This window comes from Xiphophorus couchianus, chromosome 14 (genome assembly GCF_001444195.1).
Source record: "Xiphophorus couchianus chromosome 14, X_couchianus-1.0, whole genome shotgun sequence".
Lineage (NCBI taxonomy): Eukaryota > Metazoa > Chordata > Actinopteri > Cyprinodontiformes > Poeciliidae > Xiphophorus > Xiphophorus couchianus.
Window position 1 is genome coordinate 9,735,062 of NC_040241.1, and position 23,466 is coordinate 9,758,527.

General features: G+C 38.8%; 1 protein-coding gene across 2 annotated transcripts in view; it reads right to left on the reverse strand.

The window, feature by feature from the left end:
• The window catches only part of svep1 (sushi, von Willebrand factor type A, EGF and pentraxin domain containing 1), a 95,020-nt gene that overhangs the window by 68,388 nt on the left and 3,166 nt on the right, over window positions 1-23,466 (reverse strand). The gene's annotated exons all lie outside the window — the stretch shown is intronic.

Below are 23,466 nucleotides of genomic sequence, written 5' to 3' on the forward strand. Positions count from 1 at the left end.
TCTCCAACAGACTGTGCAGCTGCTCGCCAGTGGTCTGAAACCACTGGCGAACACAGAGTTTGCAGGCCAGGCTCTTGCGTACGCCCCAGACACCAGCTACAGTTCTCAAACTAACTTTAGCCAGCATTTACGATCCACCACATACAATTAGAAAAAAACATTAGTCAGAGGAACATATCTTTATTTTCTCTGAAGAATAAAGAAACAACACAACTTCCTGCCAGCATTACTCGAGAGTGAGCGAGCATGGGGGTTTTGGACTGCTCCAAAAGTGTTTTTAAGTGACGTTAAGATGTGTAGAGAAAACTCGGGGAATAATGGACGACAAAATATGAAAAGCAAAAGCAGCCAAGGCGAAGTCAGAACGACATCAATCCACCTACAGACTTACTTAAACATAATCAAACATGAAGGACCTTTTATTCTCCATCCAAGAAGGGGACAATATCTCTAGATGACGGAGCATTACAGCTGAAGAGAGCGAAGACATGCAAGGGTGTGACCACAGACAGAATGAAACGGGAGACAAGGCAGAGAAAGGCTCTGAACTTTATTGTCCAACTGGCTGCAATTGCAGCAGCTTTGGCAGGAGTACTATAATTAAAGAGCTTGTGAAGAAAAAAAGAGGATGGAAAGAGAACAGACAAAAACGGGGAAAGCTCCAGGTTGTCTGCTGTTCTGGTTGTCAGACTGGAGATGCTGACTACACCCAACTCCACCATGAAAAGCTTCTACTGTCTTTGCTCCATTCTGACTAATAGCATCAGTTGTAATTTTTTCTGTACAAGCAGCAGCAGTTCATGAATGAACGGTGCTTTAAATGAGCCTCTTCTTTCACCTTCCATCCATCCATCCATCCATCTTCTTCCGCTTATCCGAGGTCGGGTCGCGGGGGTAGCAGCTTCAGAAGGGAGGCCCAGACTTCCCTCTCCCCAGCCACTTCTTCCAGCTCCTCCGGGGGAATCCCGAGGCGTTCCCAGGCCAGTCGAGAGACATAGTCCCTCCAGCGTGTCCTGGGTCTTCCCCGGGGCCTCCTCCCGGTGGGTCGTACCCGGAACACCTCACCAGGGAGGCGTCCAGGAGGCATCCTGACCAGATGCCCAAGCCACCTCAACTGGCTCCTCTCGATGTGAAGGAGCAGCGGCTCTACTCTGAGTCCCTCCCGGATGACTGAGCTTCTCACCCTATCTCTAAGGGAGAGCCCAGCCACCCTACGGAGAAAACCCATTTCGGCCGCTTGTATCCGCGATCTCGTTCTTTCGGTCATGACCCAAAGCTCATGACCATAGATGAGGGTGGGAACGTAGATCGACCGGTAAATCGAGAGCTTCGCTTTTTGGCTCAGCTCCAACCATTGAAAATGGAGGAAGTCAACCGAGATCCTGGAGTCTCAAACAAAGAATGGGACCTGGTCTTTCTATTCTGTGCAGCAGACTTGAGTCACCAACTCAACACATCAAGAAACCCAAAGACTGCACGGAACCTTAACGCAAGAGAGAACTTGTTATTTGTGCCTCCCTTTTTAATACCACCTCAAAAACAATAAAAACTGTTTTGACTTTGTAAACATGTTTGGCTGCTATTTTATTGTTTACCTTCTTTTTTTCTAAAAAGTGGCATTGGGTCACAGTGGTTTGTGAGTTAGCCTTGAGTCAGTGGCTGCTGTGAGAGACCGTGGAGACGATACCATGCGGAGCATGCCCACTAATAATAGCCTCCCGAACAGCCGTGGCATATTTCAGGTCAGAGTATTAACATAAAGGTGGCCACAGATGCCAGCGTGTGGGAACGCACTGCACTTCTCAGAAACACTCAGGGCGCACCTTATCATTCAGGGCACAAAAAGACAAAGCAGAAAATCACATATGCTGCAAACAGCAACGGCTGATAAGAGAAATACATTTTGCAAGTATTGTGGCATACCAGGTCCTTTAACACAAAAAAAGAAAAATCTTGATTTAAAGATCTGTTTCCTGAGAAGTGAATGAACAACTATAAATACAAGCATCAAGGATTTTTGGCCATCAAAGTGTCAAGTTAAAACAAAAAGGGATCCATCGTATAGTTTATTTTTTTAACCCATTTATTCTTGATGAGCACTGCATTTTAAAATACAAATGATACGGTGCCTGGATTTTCCACATTTCGTCACATTACAACTACTTTTATGGATTTTATTGGGATTTTGGTTGATAGGTCAACACTATATTGTGTCTACTAGAACCAGTTCTCTTTAAATATCATCAGGATAGTAAATAGAGTCCAGAACTTTAATCTCAGTGTGAATCCAGCTGTTCTCTGGAGGCCTCAGACGTTAGCATTAGCTTAAACCAAAACAATATCTGAAAATTAGTAAGTGTGAGGTAAGAGGAAAACCCACAATAACATGACCGTCCATTTAAGCTAAGGTCTTTTGTAACTCTTGAGGAGATGCAGAGACCAAAGGCTCAGGTGGGAAAATCTACTCACAGGACAACCGTTACTTACGTGCTCTACAAAAACGTGGTTTCTATGTCAGAGTAGTAAGAAGAAAGTCATTGCATCCAGTTTGCCACGTTGGGAACACAGCAGAATTTGATGTGATCGGTTGAGTCCAAAACTGAATTTTAAAACTCCTCATCTAGCCCTTAAACTCTGTTACAAGACTTAAGAGTAGGTGACTGATCGTGATCTCTTTTACAAAAATAGTCTTAAAGAAATGCACCAAGTTGATATACTGTACATGCCAAAAGTCTTGCTGCAGAAGCTTTTATTATGCATTTGTGTTACTCTGCCACATCCAATTTTATAAAGGCTACCAAAAACTATGGAGGATGCAAAGTGACAAAATGTGAAGAAGCACAAGTGGGGGGAATATATGTAAAAGGCACCGGAATATTTCTCAAGCGCTTTTAAAGTCTAGACAACATGTATGATATATAGGTTAAAGAAAGTGACTTATCTTGAATTCTGGAGGAATTTGACACGTCCTGAAAGGCTTTACGTCGACAGTTTGGGTTTAAAGATGACATAATCAATGACGGGACAGTTCGGGTCTAAGTGGCTTGGGTCCAGCGACATCTATCAAGGAAGCAATGACAGCACAGGGACCGGCCGGCCAGGAGGAAACACTGGTAACCGGATTCTCCTCTGTTCCAAAACGCCCTCACACTCTGGCAGGAAGCAACCGAGAGATGAGCCGACCATATGTCGAGGCAGGGATTTCTCCATTATGCTGCACGGGAAAACTTACATTGAGCACGGAAATACATTCAAACTCATACAGTCAGCGATGAAAATACCTGTTGAGAATATCATCTACATTTGGTGGCGGTTTCCTTGCTTTATCAGAAATGATTTTTTCCCCCCTCCAGATGTTTTTACAGACTGAAAAGTTGCAGTTTTATCTTTTGGTGTTATCTGCTGTAAAAGCAAGTGAAAGACTCAAGTTAAAGCAAGAAACTGATATCATGTGCTGCCACTCTTCTTACACCTAAACTAACAAAAACAAAAGTGTAACACTCAAATCAGACCAGAATAAAAAACTAAATGCAAGATGATGAAGCTAAAAAAAACAAAAAACAACAACACAAGACCGATAGAGTCTAATCACAAGCAGAATTTTGCCAGGATCAGGATTGAAGCTAATGACACTCATGTGGATATCTGGGATCTCTTCAGCCTCTGCTGGTATGCAGCTTGTTTTCTTCTTGGCTGTGTGTCAGAATAATTATTGTGTCGTGGTCTAAAAAGTCCCTCTGTTCAGCAACCGCAGAAAGGAAATGGAGATTCCATTTGAATTAGAGTTTCCATAATATTTTTCACAAGATATAAATTAAAGAAGTCAATAACGGGTCCAAATATCATTCAGCGGCATCGCCACTGGCCAAATCCATCACGATGATATTCATATGCATGAGAAAATAAAGGAAATCCATGATATGTAAAAAAATATATAGTTTGTGGAGAAGCCAAACAGACAAATAGATCAGTTCAATCCTTACTGGCTGGTACAAACTGGCTGGAGTTGGTACAAAAGTTGTCGTACCCCCAGGGAAGCAGGTTGATAGAGGCCTGAGCTGCAGAAGATCTAAATATTGGACTCAAAACATTGAATTATTGATTTAATGTGTTGTGAGGATGCTCAGCTTTGTCCATGAAGTTTTTCATTTTTATGAAGTATTGGTCTTTCCACAATGAGCTCAAGAAATTCCTCAAAGTCCCCAGACTGCAGCCGGCCGTCTAGTTATTTCATAACCCAAAAATTACAGTGAAAACACATTTTAGATGGAGAAACAAAGAAGAAAACAACCAGAAAATCTGACTGGAATACACACTATTTACTTTACTTTCATTATTAGACTATTACTGATTATTGTAAGATTGAGTACTTTTTTCATATTGTGCCATCTCTGGCAATATCCACCTTTAACTTTAAATAAATAGAAGAACTGATATTCAGTTACAGAATAGATGTCTGTCTGATTAGAAGCAGGCATCTGATTGCATTCGGCAGAAGAAATTATAAAAGTTTTGACAGCCAGAGGAGCTGCTGATGGAGGCACGGAGCTAATCAAAGGCTTCTGCATGCAGAGAGCCATCCTGGATCCAGACCCGACATCGGCACCACGCTGAGGTCCTTCCATCAGCTGCTCCTCTGGCTTTGATCACGGCTCATTGACTATTCATTTATTATAACGCACCAGAAAACCAGAATCCAAACATGGAACAGCTAAATCTAGCCAGTGATATGAAATAAAAACTGATTTATTTTGTATGCCGGTTAAAAAGTGAAAAGCAATCACAATCAAGTGCTTTTCTTGTATTCTTTCCTGATTTTGATTAAGAAAAACTACAGGTTTAAATACAATGCATGTTTGGCCGTAAAACTTTACTTAAAGGGACTCCATGCAGGAGAAAAAAGTAAATTAGGGTTAATCCGTTTGGAAAGTTTTCTTCCCGTCAGTCGCAAGTTGGATGGCTTGTTTGGACAGGCTATCTGCTCTTGGCTTGGGTGGCAAGAATAACAAAACTTCTGCTGGGGCCCAACAGAACAACATACATGCACAGCTACAGACGCAACACTAGACATTATTCAGCAACAATTTAGGATAATTCAAGATAGTCAAGGCCATTTTCAATTAATTTAGATTTTTTTTCCAACTACCCCCATATGTTGAACATTATCTTAGCAGCTAATTCTTTATGCTAAGTGCTGTCAAGTCTGAGATATTTTGAATTTTGCACCTTTTTTCTAGATCAGCTGCTGTAAGTTTCCCTTTAAGCTTTAGTTCCATTTGTTCCACGAAATACCATCTCGGTTTCACTCCGTTAGGTTCAGAAAACTTTCCATGCTTAAGTTTTCCTCAGTATGGAGCCATGAGACTGACACTTTCAGGGTTTCCACTCTCAGCTGGCCACCCAGATGGGGATAGTTGATGCCTTTAAAATAAACCTGCAAATTAGAACTGACTGATTTTCAACTTCTTAACATGTTGGGTAATAAGGTAGCAAAAATACTATCCAATAGCTTTAATACATGCAGCTTTCTGTATTATTAGAGGCTGTCAGTTTGTAAATCAGGAAACATCATGCATAAGTCATCGCTCTAAAATCCACACTGACATATGTTTTGTTTTTAAATTTGGTACGACATGTTCTGGAGGGTGGCTTGCAGTAATGCATGCAAAGTTTGACATTAGCAAAAAATAAAATAGGCTCATCTATGATTTATTTGTATGCAGCGGAAATACAGCCAAGTCATCTGTTTGCCTGTTACTGAGTAGCTGTGAAGATAAACAAAGTGAGAGTCATTTACCTGATGACTACTGTTTAATTACAGAGAAATTAAACTACCGGTACACTGCGTCTGTGCGCTCCATCTGTCTCACTGAAGATGGTTTTACTCTTACTGCTTTTTTTTTACAGATACCAGTAAAAAAGTAAAGATTAGAAATACCTGACTCACTCAGACAGTTTGCAGCTATGGGAGGAAAAGATAAAATGAACTGAATCTCAGTCAGCTTTTTAAGCGTTGTGACAACAAAACAGAAAACTTTTCACCTCTTTGCAGGTATAGGCTGCTTCTCTCTTTTGTTTCCAATTCTCAAAAACAATCCAGAGGTTTGAACTTGAGATGCTGTCAGTATTTCTGTATTTTGAACAACAGTTTTTCTGCCAGAAGCAGTCATTTACCACTGTGGTGAACTGCCACAGTTCACCACAGTGTCGTGCATTTAAATCTGGTAGGTTAGGATTTCAAGCCATCTCCAAGCTACTGCTCTCATTTCTTTCTCGTGTCTGAATCCTCCACGTTGTTTAAATCACTATATAATTCTTCACCTTACAACTCGCATCCAAACAGGAGACATTAATAATTAACAGCTTCCTTTAAAATGAATCCCAGTGTCGATATTTCATCATTCTTCACCAGCTATTCTGTATATCAGCTGATGTTTTTCTTCTTTAATGCTTTTTTATTTTATTTGAAAAGAAAATGAATATAACAGAGTGATGAGCCTGAATAAAATTGAAAAGAAAAAGTGGTAAAAATTATGAATTTCCTTTTAAAAAAGAAGAGATTATAAGTGGAAAGTCCCATGGCTACACCTCTATTAAACAAGAGGTATTGGGTGATGATCACAAAGTTTATTTCTTTCATTGTCAGCCTTTAAACATAGGGACGTTAAACCATCTCAACTCAGTTGCTATGGTAATAACCATCAATTGTGGTCTGGTCTTTTTGTTTGTTTATTTTTGCCATTATAAGATTATTTAAATGCTTCTTTTTAATGGAAGATGGCTTGATTTCTGATACTAATGTATCCGTAGAGCTCCCAAGTTTTGTTCTGTTTTTCTACAGACAAATCAGTGGAGACAACTGCATCCATTTTCCTCCATAATACCTAAATACTGTGACATTTTGTGTCTGACTGACAGCTGCTAAGTTCTGCAGACTCCATCTTACACCATGTGAGCTTTGAGACACTGAACAGACCTGAAATGTTGACGGCACACTTCCGATAATTTCATCCATGAAAAACACTGGATTAGTGATTTACAGAGATGCGTGGATTTAGCAGAGAAAAAATATGCATACTTGTATTTCTCCTTTTGCACATCAATCAAAACACTTATGGTTACTTATTGCAAAACCACAAAACATTTTCGACATTACATAAGCAACACAACATAGATAACTGTCAACCTGTCTGGAGTGCGTTTGCACAAAATGTTAGGAAGGGAAAACTGTTCCTGGAAAAAGTAAGACATTAAAGGAAATTGCCCCAAATTTGGCAACCACCGAGTTGCCTCATGCTACCCAATAATCTAAAGGTTTTCATTAAGGTTTGCTTGTACATTACAAATTCGTGAAGAAGAGAGGGAAAAAAAGAGACACACAAATGACAAGTGTGACAAAGTAGAGTTGAGTTAGAGAGTGTGGACAATCGGTCAATTACCCGACAAAATGGCTGGAAAACTGTGTACGTTACCTTGACAGGTTCTGCCACAACACCATTTATCAAACTCAACTCAACAAGAAGCGGCAAGAGAGAAAGAAAGATGCCAAGAAAAGGAGGGGGGCTAATTTTCCCGTGACGCCAAAAGTAAAGGCTATCTTAGCTGGCTCATTTCATAATTCTTAGGTTTCACAGTCTCAGTCTGGTGTGTGGGGAGAAAAAAAGACAAGAAAAAACATTTTTAGCAGTGAAGCGTGTACCACGTAAAAGAGGTTGGGCACATTTATTTGGTCAGAAAGACTTGTTGGTCTGTCTCAGGTTTCTTTGGTTTTAACATGCTTCATTTATTTCCTGTGCTTGATAGATGTAATATTATTATCAGATGCAGGCATTCAGCAAATATGGAAATATTTACTATTAGGCTGCACATCTGCTTGTGTTTTTTATGAGATTTGACATGGATCCTAATCCATCCAAAAGCTGCAAAAGGAGTTTAGGAGAAGCTTCATCACATGAAGTCATTCTCCTCTTCAAACAAGTGAGAAACTTTGGTGACTACTTGTATAGCAAGACCCACCAGGCAAAAGGAAAGATTTGGTCTGCAGCATTAGCTAACACCTAAAAACCATGTGAAGATGCAATCATTATAGATCCTCTGATAAGGCTATGAGCTCAAACCAAAGCTACAAGTTTAACTTACTGACTGAGACATACTCCACAACCAGAACAATGGAGGCATTTTCAGCACAAATACTGGATCTTTGGATCACGTCATCTCAACCTAATTTTGTCAACATCAACCCACACAGGTCTTTTTACGTGGCTAAGAGGTAAATTTTTGTTTTAGATCAGAGATGGCCAAGATCTGTCCTTGAGCGCTACAATCCAGCAATTCTTCGATGCATCCTTTGTCCAGCACACAGCAGTTCTCCAAGTCTGGACTTTATGGTCCACCTTATTAAATAAATATTTATTATTTATGTACAAAATGACAAGTCATCAGTACCTCTTAAAATACAAAATGACCAACTTTTCGTGCTTATCAATGTTTTTGTTGATCATAGGGTAACATCAGACTTTAAAGGTTCCATATTTACCACTTATTTATTTCCACCATTCAGGATGAATGCATTCAGTAGACGTCTTTACTCTGGTTTGGTCGTGACAATCACTTTCCCTTGAAGTTGGTGGTTTTAGGTTGTTCTCTTTATGTTGATGGACATGGACTTGCTGTTTAAAGGCGATATTCACGGTTTTAGGTTCCAGATCGCGATGAGTTATGTAATATTTGCAACAAAGCATTCATTACCTCACTGCTCAAGCACACAGCAGCCGCCACACCATCTCCAAGGCTCAATTCAGAGTTTGAAATAAACAATGGCAACAGTGTGATGAAGCATGATCGTGCTCCAGACTGGGGTGCTGAAAGTGCTTATGAAAATGAGTGATTGGCTACTCCACTTGGCATAAAATGTCCATGAAAATTTCACTGCAGACGTGCATCAACAGGAAAATACTCCGATTGTTGCTCGGGCTGCAACCTCGTCTTTCCTACATTTTCCTTCTTTCCTGTCGGGTTTGTTGGTCTTGGTATGGCTGTAGGTAAAACTTTCTTTCTAACAGAAAAAAATAAGACATTAGCGATTGCAGCATGTATTCATGAAAAGGCTTAACCCATCGAGTGTCTTGTTACCATGTTAGTAGACCAATTACACTAAACTTCACAACATTACAAATGAGCACAACCTAATGAGGTCCAGGAAAGGGGCAAAAATAATTTTAGTGACCTCAACAAGAACAAAAAGCAACAAAAAAAGAAGATAAATTAAATTATATACATAGATGGCTGCCCGTGAAACACTGCATTTAGTGGTTAGTGAATGGAGACTGATTAAAGTATGCCAAATGCTGGAGGATAAGTCTTTTATTGCCTCCTCACAGTGTTTCATAATGAGCCAACTTAAGCCAAGGCTAAAGCATACTTTGTCTCTGCATTTGGAAAACTATCTGGAACAAGACGCTGCATTTGGAAACACAATTACTGGTCTCTGAACTTGAAATCTTACACAATCAGACGTGAGGAATGCTAAAAACTTCACATAAAAAGGCTTAAAATCAACAAAGCAGGACACAAACATGCCCGGGTTGAATCTGCCTGGGTTCATACGGGCGCAGCGGTAATCTGCTTTCAGTCGTTTGCACCAACTGCGACAGACAAACAAGAACACACACTCACTCACTAAAGAAAGCAACCCAGTGGAATCTGGCACTCTCAATCTCCAACCTCAACATAGCAAGTGGTTTACTAATAGACCTGCACGCCTTAGCTCATAAAAACGTGTTATTTAGTTTGCCACTGCTGGCACTTTGAAATACTTTTGGTTTCTTCACATGCCAATCTCCGACGCTTTTGGTAAATTTCAATTTCAAGCTGCCAAAATAAATCCACGTGTTTAAAGGATTTGTGAGATTTGTGTCTTTAATCTCAATGCTGTTAACACAGGGAGGCATAACGGGGTAAAAAGGTTGACAGCGGCGACAGCAGGAAAAGAAAGAAAGGCAATCCTTCGCTACAACAAACAAGTATTGTCACTTATTAAGATTTTATAAGAAGTACTTTCAAACTGGAAACTGTGAAATAATGCATCATTATAAACATTATCCTTTCATTTAATATAGCAAATCTCCGCTTGTTCTCAGATCAGTATTCAGGGATTCATTTATTCGACTCCATACTGTTTGGAGAAATTTAGACTATTTGTATAGTATGTCAAAAATATTCAAGAGAAAATATTTTGGAAGTTGAAATATCAAGGTTTGATGCTACTTGACGCCCAGATGATGTTTGAAAGTCAATCTAGGAGTGACGATTAGTTTCCTTGGCGCTGATTGGCTGTACCTGCAAGAGTGGAGATTAGGAAGGATTTAAATATTAGCTTCTGTGGAAATGCTAAGATGGTTTCCATTATGCGCATTAATGAATATAAATGTATATTTGGTGTTTGAACTAATAAAAATAGATCTAGATAGATTAGCTATCGATGGGGGGCAGTAATCCCCGTGAATACCGGGGCTCCACTGAACTCTGTCATTCCATCAGAACTGTACCGAGACGGGTCGACTTCAACCCACTCAGCCCACATCAACATTATGTTCGAGTCTTTTACTAACTTGGTTCTTTTTGTAATCTCACCTATTACTGGATAACAGCGAGACAAAGTGAGACATGCTCAAATATAATCTCTGCTATTTTTTAATTCGCTCCAATCCTGCCTTTGCTTTAGGGATTTTGAAAAGTTGGTGCATCTGTTTGCTTGTTTGGTACCAATAACTAGGACAAAATTAAAGAAAGTTACATTTTAATGTGAAAAATCTGAAAAAAAACGTGGTGTTTATGTAAATGATCTTCATACAATAGATGACTTAAGAGCTGACAGTCTCTCTTGAAGGTTGGATTTTATTTACTGGACTCTCTCTCTGTACTCGGCTACAGATCTATTTTCACAACGATCAAAATTAAGAAGGTGCAATGATACTTTTATGGAAATGTTTATTTATACTTCCATCTGTTGGCTTACAGAGCCAGGAAAACTGACGGTCTTATGTTGCAAAGTTGAAAGGTGGAAATAGTGGCTGACTTATTAAACAGGAAGCAAAAGAAAAACAGAAAAAGAACAGCTGTCAATCACTTATAGATCCTTATTTTATGGTATATTAATCTTACAAGTTTCTAAAAATTCCTCTAACTGGAAGAGAGGAAAGGGGAATACTTGATTTAGAACCACATTTATGTCTTTATTGGAGAAGAAAATAATTTTGCATAATTTACTTGATCAGAGATATACACAAATACCCCTTGACTTTATTCACCTCCTTATCGTTCACGCTAATCGCTGGATTTGGCCGGGGCAAACTCCAGCTTCTGACCACAGAAGTCTTTGCCCTGAGGCCAAGCAGGATACTGCAGCATCCAAAACCACCACATGATACATACACTGACGTCTGCTGAAAAAATGCTGGGGCATAACTTTGAGGCAGGAAAATTAACCATGACACTAGAGAAAGGAAAGAAATACTAAAACAGAAATGAAATATGGAGGGGGATTTAGTTTTTAGAGCACTTGAAGTTTTCCACATTTTGCTATCTTTAAGAGCAATTATAAAGTGCATTCAAATGTTTCCTTCCAGTCATTAGACTACATTATAGTCTTCCACTGGTGTAAAGTAAACCAGTTTCCAAGAATAAAATTAACGAGAAAATAATTTCCTATTTACAAACTCATTTGTGATCTTTATTATAAGTCTAGCTCTTCATCTCCAAGACTTCAAAGCCATGCATCATAAAGTCCAACTGCATCTATTTTGGGTTAATTGGACATAATTAGGAGGGCACAGAGCTGTAGGTATTTGCCATATATTTAAAGTCTAGAATAACTCCCTGCAGCTCTAAAAGATAGAGATAATGTAAAGGCAAAAAAAAAAGGAAAGTCACAATAACGCTTTAAGGAGGCCAAAAGCAATCCAGCCTTCCTCATTCTAACATGCCAGAGGTTAAGATTCATTGTCATATCTGCTGATTTAGCCAAACGAAGTAACTGAAATGTAGAGGTTTATATGAAGGTTTAGATGTTTTACACCGACCCAGCCAGAACTTGGAACAGAGAGTAAACGGCTGTGCACTGTTACTCGTCTTCCAACCTGGACAAACTTTATCATTTCTGCCTGAAGCAATAAGGCTGATACAAACACAAGGTGTGCAGAGCTTGTAGAGTAATTTCAAAGAGTAAGCTGGTGCTGCCAAAGGTGTTTAAATTAATTGTTAGGGTGAATAAAGCCCCCCCGATTTCTCATGCAGAATAAATCTCTTTACTTTGGCTTTGCTTTAGTATTGCACAGAGGCGCAATAAAAGAGACAGGTGGTTTGAAAGCTGTAGAATCTCTAATTTAAAAAGATCTTTGCAAAGATCCAAAGATCCTCAAATGTTCTAAAAACTAAGTCCTCCTCCAGAGCAAGGATCTCTGCGACACGCTCAGTCCTTCATGAGCCTGTCTGCACTTCAGCAAGTTGCAGATAAATCCACCGTTTGTCCGCTGACCAGATCACTGCTCTGCCTGAACATCTGTCAGCCCTTTTTCCACAGATAAATGAGGAACAACCAAGATCATCAACACTACTTTCACAACTACCAGAAAAAAATATTAGTAAAGCCAATATGTCTAAAAAAATAAAGTTATATAACAAGAATACATGAGGTACATAGCAATAAAAGATAGCTACGCTTTCTGTTTTTTGTTGGAATTTGGTTTGACCTCAGTTTTATCTTTTTTTTGTCTCCAAGGTTGCATCAAATTCAGATTCCCATTCAGAAATCATATCAAATATGCTCTAAAGAATGAAGTTACATTGCATTGGTCCATATTAAAAGACAGAAAAATATAGCAAATTAATTAGAATAATAGGCCTGTCGCGATAAACGATAAATCAATTAATCGTACATTAAGTTAAAACTACCGACGTCATTTCAATTATCGGCATTATCGTCTCTTCCGGCCTTTTTCTCTTTCTGTTAATGACACTGAATGAAAAAAGGCTCAACTCCGGTGCTCTCCACTGACCCCCCCTTCCTCGTTTCCTTAGTGTAAAGCCCAGCGCACACGACACGATCTTAGAGCTGTCGGCCCATTTTCAAAACCTGACAGACCACACATTAGCCGACAGAAATCCTAGGTATAACGGTTTGATCGGTTCGTTCCTGCCGTGTGGTGTCCAACAATGGGCACAAAATAATGGCTGCAAGTCCAGTGAACTAATTTTAAAACCAGACATTAATCGATGTGGCTAGTGTCAGCGTAAAGTCCTGACTGAATGGAAATCATTTTAACCTATTTATGTCACGTTAACGAAGAACAGCTGAAAAGTTACCGGTTTCGCTCCAACTCCTCCTCTTGTCATTTCTATATTCTTTGCATGTTGAATAAACATTAATGTTGTTTCCACATATCATCTCCAATGTCCTGGACTTCGGGTTGCGCCGTGTCAGCTGTTTGGGATCCCCCTCCGTAATTTCCCCTCAGAAAGAATCCTCGCTTTCTGATTGGCTACCTGTCACATTCAACAGGCTGCGTTAAGATCCCAGTGGAGAAAACCCCTGATTTAGATCAGAGCGGCAACGATGATCTACCGTAACACACCACACAATCTTAGAAAGACCAACGTGCTAAGATTGTTGTAAGGGGAAAAATAGGAGCAAAAAATCATGTAGTGTGAACTATTGCATCAGGTAGTCGATGTGCCCATTTTCTCTATTTAAATCTAATTATTACTGAAGGGCAACATAATATACAGACTTCATAATCTGCCCTCTTTTGGTTGAATGCAGTATTTATTTACACTTTGGCTTTATGTTTAGTTTTTTTTCCAGTACATTTTTTATTAATGAGACTGAGAATCCATTTTATTTTTGGCTGTTTTGTTTATTTTGTTTACCAGTTCCAGTGTTTAGTGTTCTTTTGAAAATAAAGTGTATCTAACTTTGGCAAGAAATCGCATGCATTATTACATCATTTTCAGTGTAAAAAGGTCTTCAAACAATATTATCGTTTATCGCAATAATTTTTGAGACAATTAATCGTTCAGCAAAATTTGCTATCGTGACAGGCCTATAGAATAATAATTACTATCTGATACAACGCTAATAAGGAACAAAGAAACTGGAGTTACCATGCAGCTGATGCACTAAAAGACTAAAGGAAATCTGAAAATGGTCATTCCTTATAAACTAATTATGAACTCAAAATCGCTCAGTGAAAAACATTTTTGTGGTGGAGGAACACAGACCAGGAGGAATGGAGGCCTTTTGTGCCAGACTGATTCAGTATGAAGAAGCCAAGCAGAGCAAAACCTGAGACTGATGCATTTCTTCCTTCAGAGCCCAAAACATACAATCTCACACAGAGCACACGTTCATGTTGAGTCTACAGTGTCGATTACCATGACAGAGCCTGAGCAACTTGCCAACTTCAACCTCAGGACAAATAGCAGGTATGCCCTCAGTGTTTATGTGGGTCTGTGATGGTTTTGAAACACAAATAGTGACATAAATACAGACAAAATACCGAATGTTGCCGGAAAATTTAATTGCATCCAAAATAAAATCATAATCCTATAGCTTTAAAATACTCAAATATCTTCTTTGTAAAGATAAAATTGTCAAAGCTCTTCTCATTAGGTCTTCTGCTTAGTACACATCTATAGTAGAAGTTTCTAGTATCCACTTTCTTGCTATTATGTGAACTCCCAACTTCCTATTTCATGGATCTTCTTTGAGAGAAACCTCTGTAGTCCACTTGAAAGGATCATCCAGACTGAGCAATGACTTTCATTAACATCCAAACTAATCAGCAATGCATATCCATCTGCATGTTGCATGCGATAATGAAGACGAGGAGGGAAAAGACGGGGAGGAAGCGGCAGACAGAATCAGGGAGAGGATGTGATTCAGAGTGAGATGTAGGGAAGCGTTCCTCCAGACAGGAAACTGTGTTTTAATCACCCTGTCACCGTCTGGCCACAAAGACAAGAACAAAGATGCACCTTGCTTTTACGTGCTGCAGAGGAAACTTTGTTTTCCACTTGCTCTGTCATTAACTTTGCTCCTCTTCTCCCCAGACGGACAAATTTAGAGCCACAAATAAATATGAATCTGCTGCACATATTGTGATACACAACAGCAAGAATTAAGCAAAAAGTACAAGCTCTCAAAAGTATCACATGTGAGGGGATCTTCAGAGGTGGGCAGAGTACCCAAAGATTTTACTCAAGAGCAGCAATACTTCATAATGAAATTACTCAAGTAAAAAGAAAAAGTACAGCATAGTAAAAATACTCCTAAAAAGTAATTTTTTTTTTCAAAAAAGTTACTCATTTAAATGTAACTAGTTACTATCAAACTCTAGTGATCCTTTTCCACTGGACGTATACAAGAAACTTTCACAGGCCTCATTTTACCTGAGAGACAATATTTTGTAAAATGAAACTTGATGTTTTGAGTGTAATACGTCAAAGCTGACGGAAAGGACGCTCCACTTCCTGAAAGGTCTGCAGGGCATTAGGTGACAAAAAGGAGTCAAAGGAGGAGAAATGAGGTCAGTTCACTGGGAGAGGATGTGGGTTTCATAACCCACTCATCAGTATTTATTTAATCCTGGTTGCAGAAATAAATAGCTAATGGATTTGGCAAGAACCTCAATGAAAACATGACTGATAACTGACCCCCACTCTGAAACGTCACATAGATGTTTTACATGCTAGAAAACCAAAGCTTAGTTCACTACTGTTTAGCAGAAAACTAGGCACATGTGTCACTGCTTAACCCATAAAAACTGTTTTATTAGATAATATGCCAACATAATATGATCACAATATTAGTATTAAATTATTAAACCCAATTTCTCCACTTTTCTCTATTTCAGCTGTGTGTAACAGTGTTACCCTTCATCCTATTGGTCACTGTGGTCTGAAAGTTGAAGCATTTACTCCAATGGGCTGAATATCTTATTAACATGCCAAGTGTGAGGTCCTAACACTTTGAAAAAAATAAACGATTTGTGCATTCCACTTTGTTGTGATATTAATTTTAAGAAAACTATTATGCTCAAGCATCTACTGTGTCCTGCAAAAGCATTTATATACCTTTAATGTGTCATGTTGCAAACACAAACCTCTATGAACCTCATTGGGCTTTTGTTACAGACAAAACAGTGACATACAAACAAGAAATCAAAGAAAATATATAAATTTATTTTTCAGAAACAAACACTAGTGCATAGATAGTGTATTAAAAACCAAAGAACACGTCAGACGGGGCAGGGATGAAGTTATGGAGGACTTTAAAGAAGGGTTTGGTTATAAAACAAGCTTTAAACATTTAATGTTCCACAGTCAGGAAATGAAAGAATATGGCAAAACCGCAAACCTACCAAGACATTAACATCCACCTAAATTGACAAACGAGGCAAGAAAAGTATCCAAAAGGCTCATAGTAATCCTAATGATCCAAAACTTCAGTGGGATTATCTAAAGACAGGGTAACTATTGGTTGTGCACTCCACTAACCTGGCCTTTACAGAAGGAAAACCTATTACTCAAAGAAAACCATAAGCACAAGAGAAATGTGCGACACAGAACCAGCATTGAACTGTTTGGCCAATATAGAACAGCTACAACGGAAAGATTAAGATCAAAGCATATTAATGCCTCCAAATGGTCTAGTCAAAGTCCTGATCTAAAACCAACTGAGAATTTTATAAGAGTTGCATTGCTATTCAGACATTATCCATTCAATCTGATTGATGTTGAGCAAAGATCGTTCTGAATGGCCCAACACGTCCTCTCTAGATGCACAAACTGGAGAGAAACACAAAGACTTACAGCTGCAAGTATAGCAAAAGATGGTCCCACAAGCACTGGGTGTTACATTTTCAGACTTTTGCTTACACAACTTGGCTTTGATCACGTAGAACCCTATTAAAACAGCTGATATTTGTGCTTTTAATGTAAAACATGTGAAAGAGGTTCAGGGCACTGTTGCTTTAACAGTCCATGACGTGACCTTTCTGACCTTCCTGCAGCTGCTGCATACACTGTGTGTATGAACGTTTGTAGAAATAAAGAGCATGAACACACATCTTTGAAAGATTAAGGGAAGAATAGCCACTTGCAGAACAAACTTCTACTAATTTATTTCCTAAAAGTACTCTGGTTGTCCTAACAGGAAGTTTCTTTGATCCAGTGATTGTAAATGTATCCAAGGGCAAACTAACGTCCGCTACAAGCTGGAGTCAAGCAGCCGTACAGCTTACCACTCTGCAACAAGACTGGGAGCAATCGTCTTCAACCGCTTCCCCCTCATTTTCCAGTCTATCTTTCATCTTTGCTTTTCACGCCCTGCCGTCTTATGAAACTGTGAAGACAGATTGACATCGAGACACGGCTGGTTTAGCCAACTGTTTTCCATTGCCAAAACCAGGTTTGACTGAAGAAAGCAAGTAAGGGTTCACTTGGCAGCTCATGATGGCGGAGATTTCTGACAAGCAAGAAGAGATGAGATAAAACGTTCTGTCCTATTTTATAGTAAAAAAAAAAGTTATCAAATCAATGTTTCATAAAAAGCAACAGCTGTGATCTGTGGATATACAAGATTCTTGGCTACCATTTGAAAAACATGGAAAATTATGAGCATTATTGCATTGCAAATACACAATATACAATATTATTGAGAAACCCCTTCAAATGGTTAAAATTCAGGTGTCTCAACTGGATTTGGGGAGGAGCTCAGTAACTTAAAGGGTCGTTTTGCAATAAAAAAAAACACAATTAGAGGTGTCAGTACAAGGTGAAATCTACTGCAAATGTTAGAAACTGCTCCAAGAAGAGGTAGATCACATAAAATCACATAGTGGGGAAAGAACATGCTGAAAGGCCCCCAGTGTTCAGAAATCTCCACCTGTCTGTGAATCACACTTCTCCATTGGGTGGGAATCCCATGACTGAGTCTGGGTTTGAGGTCTCCAATGAATGGGACTTGTGGTGATACAATTAGACCAATATAAAGTTTGGTGGAGGGATGGTTGTGGTGAGGGCTTGTTTTACAGGTTTTGGGCTTGGACCCTTAATTCCATTGAAGGAAACTCTAGAGCGTCTCTCCTTATATTCTGCAGCATTTAGACAATCAATGCTCCCAATTAGGTTTGAACAGCTTGGCGATGGGCCACTCCAACATTTTCTAAGCAGGGTACATAAGAATAAATAACACTGATTGGTTGGTTGAGCATAAACCTGACTGGCCTGCACAGAGACTTGATCTCAACCAAACTGGGAATGATTAGAGCAAAATCTAAACGTCAGACCAACTCATACAACAACAGCTCCTGACCTCACTAATGTGGAGGAATTGTGAAATACTCCAAAAAACACTCTTAACGTTTGTAGAAAATCTTTCCAGAAGAGTTTAAACTGCTATAGTGGCAAAAGGTTGAAAGCTTTGAAACTTTATTTTGGGAATGGGTTGTCATGGGGTAGAGAAAGTGCCCCATTTACTGAGGCCATTTGTCCTCCAACCAGCAGACTAGAGGTTCGACTTGAGGTAAGGTAATTTTATTTATATAGCACATTTTCAGCAACAAGGCTTCGTGTAAAACAAAGTGCTTTACATGAATTAGAAGGAAATGCAACAAAACAGCAAACCAAAGGAAAGAGGAAAAGAAGAAAAAAGAAAGAAACCCATTTCAGCCGCTTGTATCCGTGACCTCATTCTTTCGGTCATGACACAAAGCTCATGACTATAGATGAGGTTAGGAACGGAGATTGATGGGTAAATCGAGAGCTTCGCTTTTTGACTCAGCTCTCTCTTCACCACGATGAACCAGTACAGCGCCCGCTTCACTGCAGACGCTGTGCCAATCCGCCTGTCGATCTCCCACTACTTTCTTCCCTCATTCGTGAGCAAGATCCCAAGATACCTCAACTCCTCCACTTGGGGCAGGACACCCCCCAACCCCAACCCAGAGAAGGCACTCTATCCTTTTCCGGCTCGAGACCATGACCTCGGATTTGGAGGCACTGATCCTCATCCCGGCTGCTTCACACTTGGCTGCTCTAGTTAGAGCTGCAGATCACAACCCGATGAAGCCAACAGGACCACATCATCCACAAAAAGCAGAGATGTGATCCTAAGGTCACCAAAACGGATCCCCTCAACACCTTGGCTGCGCCTCAAATCTGTCCCTCACTTGTATATTTTTTATTGATTTTCAATCCAAGGAAGACCAGCTTGTGTGAGTCAAGTTCAAGCAACTCAATAAATCTATCAAAAGTGATGAAAACAGTAGAATTTGAGTACATCAAGAACATGAGGGACTCTTTGGAGTAAATATGTGAATCAAAGAGGTGCCTAGTAAACAAGAAGTAGACATTTATTTCAGGCAATAGGTCTACTGTTAGGTCTCATGTATTTGTAAATGATAAACTTGTGAAAAGAAAAATAAAGTGAGTGAAGTTGGTGATCATTTTAGCAACAGCATTGTGAATGACATTTTGAGAAACTGGATCTCTGTGCAAAACTTTAAGTTATTAGCCAGGTGTCCAGAAATGTGAAAGAAGAAACTATCAAACTCTTCAGTCTTTCCACTTTAACCTTTCAGGAGCGCAAACAGCTACAGAATAAGACTGACCAATATTTCTCAAAGAATATTAAGTAAAGGTTGTTGAACTCAGAACTCCTCTTAATTCAACTTACATGTTTTTGGCTCAGAAAACAACAAAACATCCTCTCATGAGCATCTATAAACAGTGAAAATATTTGCAGCAACTAACAATCACAGTGTCCTGAACCTCACCAGAAGATTAATTAATTAATACACCTTGATAATAACTGAAGCACACTGCCAAAATCCCACAAGATATTTTAAAGAAAATGTAAAATGCAGGTCCTAGCAAATGTACGTTGCCTCATATGACTCCCAACAAAGCACCTCTGGGGCGTATTAGAGAAAGAAAGCACAGTAACGCTACACATCAGGCAGACAGAGCTGATAAAAAAAAAAGCTTCTGTGAAGGAAGGCCAAGTATTTCTTAAGATATTTGTGCAACGCTGGCATTCCCCAAGTTCTGCAGGACTGGGGCTGTTAGAACAAAACACTTTTTGGATGGTTTAAAAAAAATCTATTTCAGATTTTAACTCTGCTTTTCATGCATCACGTCCTCTCTGGGACAAAACTGATGAGGATTTAGTCATGTTGGCTTTAGCAGAGATGGAACTCCTGTTTATAATTTGTACTCTTTATGGGATATAGTTTTTTTATCATTATTATTATTAATCAAGGTAAAACTATAAAATGTGGATTCCAGCACAAACACATAAAAACAGCTGCTTTACTATTACTAATCAATGACAGAAAGATAAATTATCTATGAATTTCACCACACATATATATTTGCATTGATAAAGTTGTTGCTTGTTAGGAAAATGGGTTTGGTTGATGCAGCTACTACTAAAACTTTTTTATAGACAATTTAATCTGAAATGTTACTTTTAGATCTTAGTTATTAGTTTTGTGGGTATTCTGTTGCTACTTTCCAACTCCCTTCGACTTGGGCATTGAATATTACCAGAATAAAAACATGAATGTAACCTTTTCCTGGATTAAAGGCTGCACAGTTTTACAGCTTTGGCACAACACACACATTAGACACATACAGTATTTTACCAAAATACCTGACTGACAGTCCTGCTGTATTACAGCAATAAACATTATTTTCATCTACTGATGAGTGTTTTAGCTTTTTCCAGGATAACGTGTTGGGCATTATTATCCACTTGTAGGTAACTTTATACAAAAGCTGCCCCTGGAAAATTTAAGTTTTGTTTTTTTTTATTAAACTAAGTTTGTTTCTGAGAGTAAATGGAAGCCATTTATCAAAAGATTATTTGGTTTATAAAAAGGATTTCTACAAATAAGTCATGCTTTTATTTTTAAGAAATTAATTTTAAAAATTGGCACGTTGAAAATAACATCCTTTTCAATATAAAATGGAAAATGTTTTATTACCGTCATTGCAGTGTTTTGGATATTTCTGCTGGTATTTTGATGATTAATCTTTAGTGATGAGCTCCAAGTCTTTGAGGGTGGAAGGACTCTTTACCATCACCATAATATTTTGTTTTCTCCAGTGATTCTCTTTTAGATCCACATTGTTGACTCTCAATGGGTCAAACTAAAATGTTGGTACTACTTCCAGCCAGAAGAAACATGTTGATTAAACTAAAATAATACATTAAACCTAAACCTGACAGGGGTATGGATAATTTGGCCTTAAAAGTTTATTATTAACATTGGTGCTGTTCTTTTCACAATTTCACAGTTTAATTTTTTTTTTTACAGTATTCAGTTATTCTTATTCACTTTGGGGATGTGTTTGACCCACTCTGATTATGATCAGGGGTCATAATCAGGTCAAACGTCCCAAAGACGGACAATAACTACAACTGATGTAACTGAAATTTCCATAAAAATAATAAAAATTTAGATTATGGGAGTGTAAAACTGTTAAAAATTGAAAGTAGCAAGGGACAAAATGTTACCTTTTGGGTATGAAATGGATGTAAGAAGAGTCTGTATACTCAAAAATATTATAGTCAAGCTTTCAGACACCTTAAACGTTAAATTCAAGTTAATAAATCAAGCCCACTACATCCTAACAAGCCTGTTTAAGTCAGAAATCGCACTGGAACCTCTATTTGTTGAAGCTTTAAACCCACTGAGTGATGAATCTGGTGAGACAAGAGTCAGCTGTCAGACAGACAGACGGGTGAGAATGAGACAGACAGAAATAAAGAGAGTTGGAGGAGAGCCCTGTCTCTACATGCATGGCTGGTGGAAAAATGTCTCTCTTAATGGATCCCAGCTCTCTGCAGCCCTCAGAACAGCCAAGGGAATAAAATACGGTATAACATTATGATTACACTGCAATTATCAATTATGCTTTCTCTTTCATACTTGGGCCATTTCTTTTTGCACAGATGCACAAACTCACGCTTCTCAGATGTTTGCATGTATGTTTGCACTTCTATTTTTTTCTTAAAATGGACAAATAGATGTAAAATCTCCATTTTAATAGCAGCGTGATGCTGCAGCAGTGCAGTTTAGTTGGTTAAAGGTGAGAGCAGCTTCCCCTTGTCAGAGCTAGCTGACCTACCTTCTCTGTGACTAATGGAAAAGAAACACACTTTTCCCCCCTTTTTTATTCCCATCCAGACAGGCAATTAAGTATACCTCAGATTAGATAATAAATCAAAGAGAGCCTAGGGTTTTTTTTTTAGTTTTTTGACCGTATAAAGAGATGTAGCAAACACCAAGCTGAATCTCTAGGTGGAAAGGTGCTCCTGGAGCCCAATTAACATTACGCATCTAGGTCTGAATCTGCCAGGCTCATTTATCTTCATTTTTAAAAACTGTCAGCTCTGCTGCTAGTCAGCCTGAGCCTTACATTGAATGTGCTACAAAAGAAATAAAGGACTCAAATGTTTTGATTTCAAAGATGCAAAGAAAAGTGCATCATTACTTTTTTAAAATTATCTTGTTAAACCTGAATGTACACAACTAAAGAGCTCTAGAGCATATTCAGACTACTAATAAATCAGTTTGTAAAAAGCCTAAAACAATAAGGTGTTTCCAATAAATTACAAGAAACACAAGCTTGACCAAAAAGGTTTTTTCCTCATTGAGGTTGAGATGCTGGGACACAGCCAGCTGTCTGCTTCTCAGCACCTGAGTAAGGATGTAAACCTGCCCTGAGGGCCAAGCTTTCACTACTTAACTGGAGGATTTAATCCAGTGGTATTAGTTGGAACAAGTACCTGCTGAAGGAAAGCTTACCCACACTAAAAGTAAAAACAGTTTCACATTTCAGACAGCTTGGACTCCCTGATGTGTCACTGATTTTCCCTTCATCCAGCTATTAGAAAGAAAACTGTTTACCTCTTCCAAAAGCTGAATTTTTGGGCAATTTGCAGATCAGAAGCGTGAACTGGGTGGTGTTTATAGAGGTGTAGCCACCATACAACACCAGGGCCGCTTTTACAGCAGAGAGAGTTTGGACTGGACAGATGAGTTGTGCCATATGTCCAGCTTGGATGCCCAGAGTTTGAGACCGCTCATATCCCCGCCCCAAATGAAACAGACTAACACTGTCACCACATAATATAACAAAAAAATACCATAATTTTATTTTCACTTTGAAAAAATAAATAAAGAAACTTTCCATCTCTTAGGTGACAATCCTTGACTTCCATTGACTTTCAAAAGTATTCACAATTCTTTAGCATTTAGCCAAATTACAACCATAAACCTAAGTGTATTTCATTTAGATTTGATTTGATTGGTCAACACAAATGGTGCACAATTAAAATATGATAAAAAATATATCCCGACAGATCTTGGTTCAAGTCGTGATCTGAAAACAGAAAGA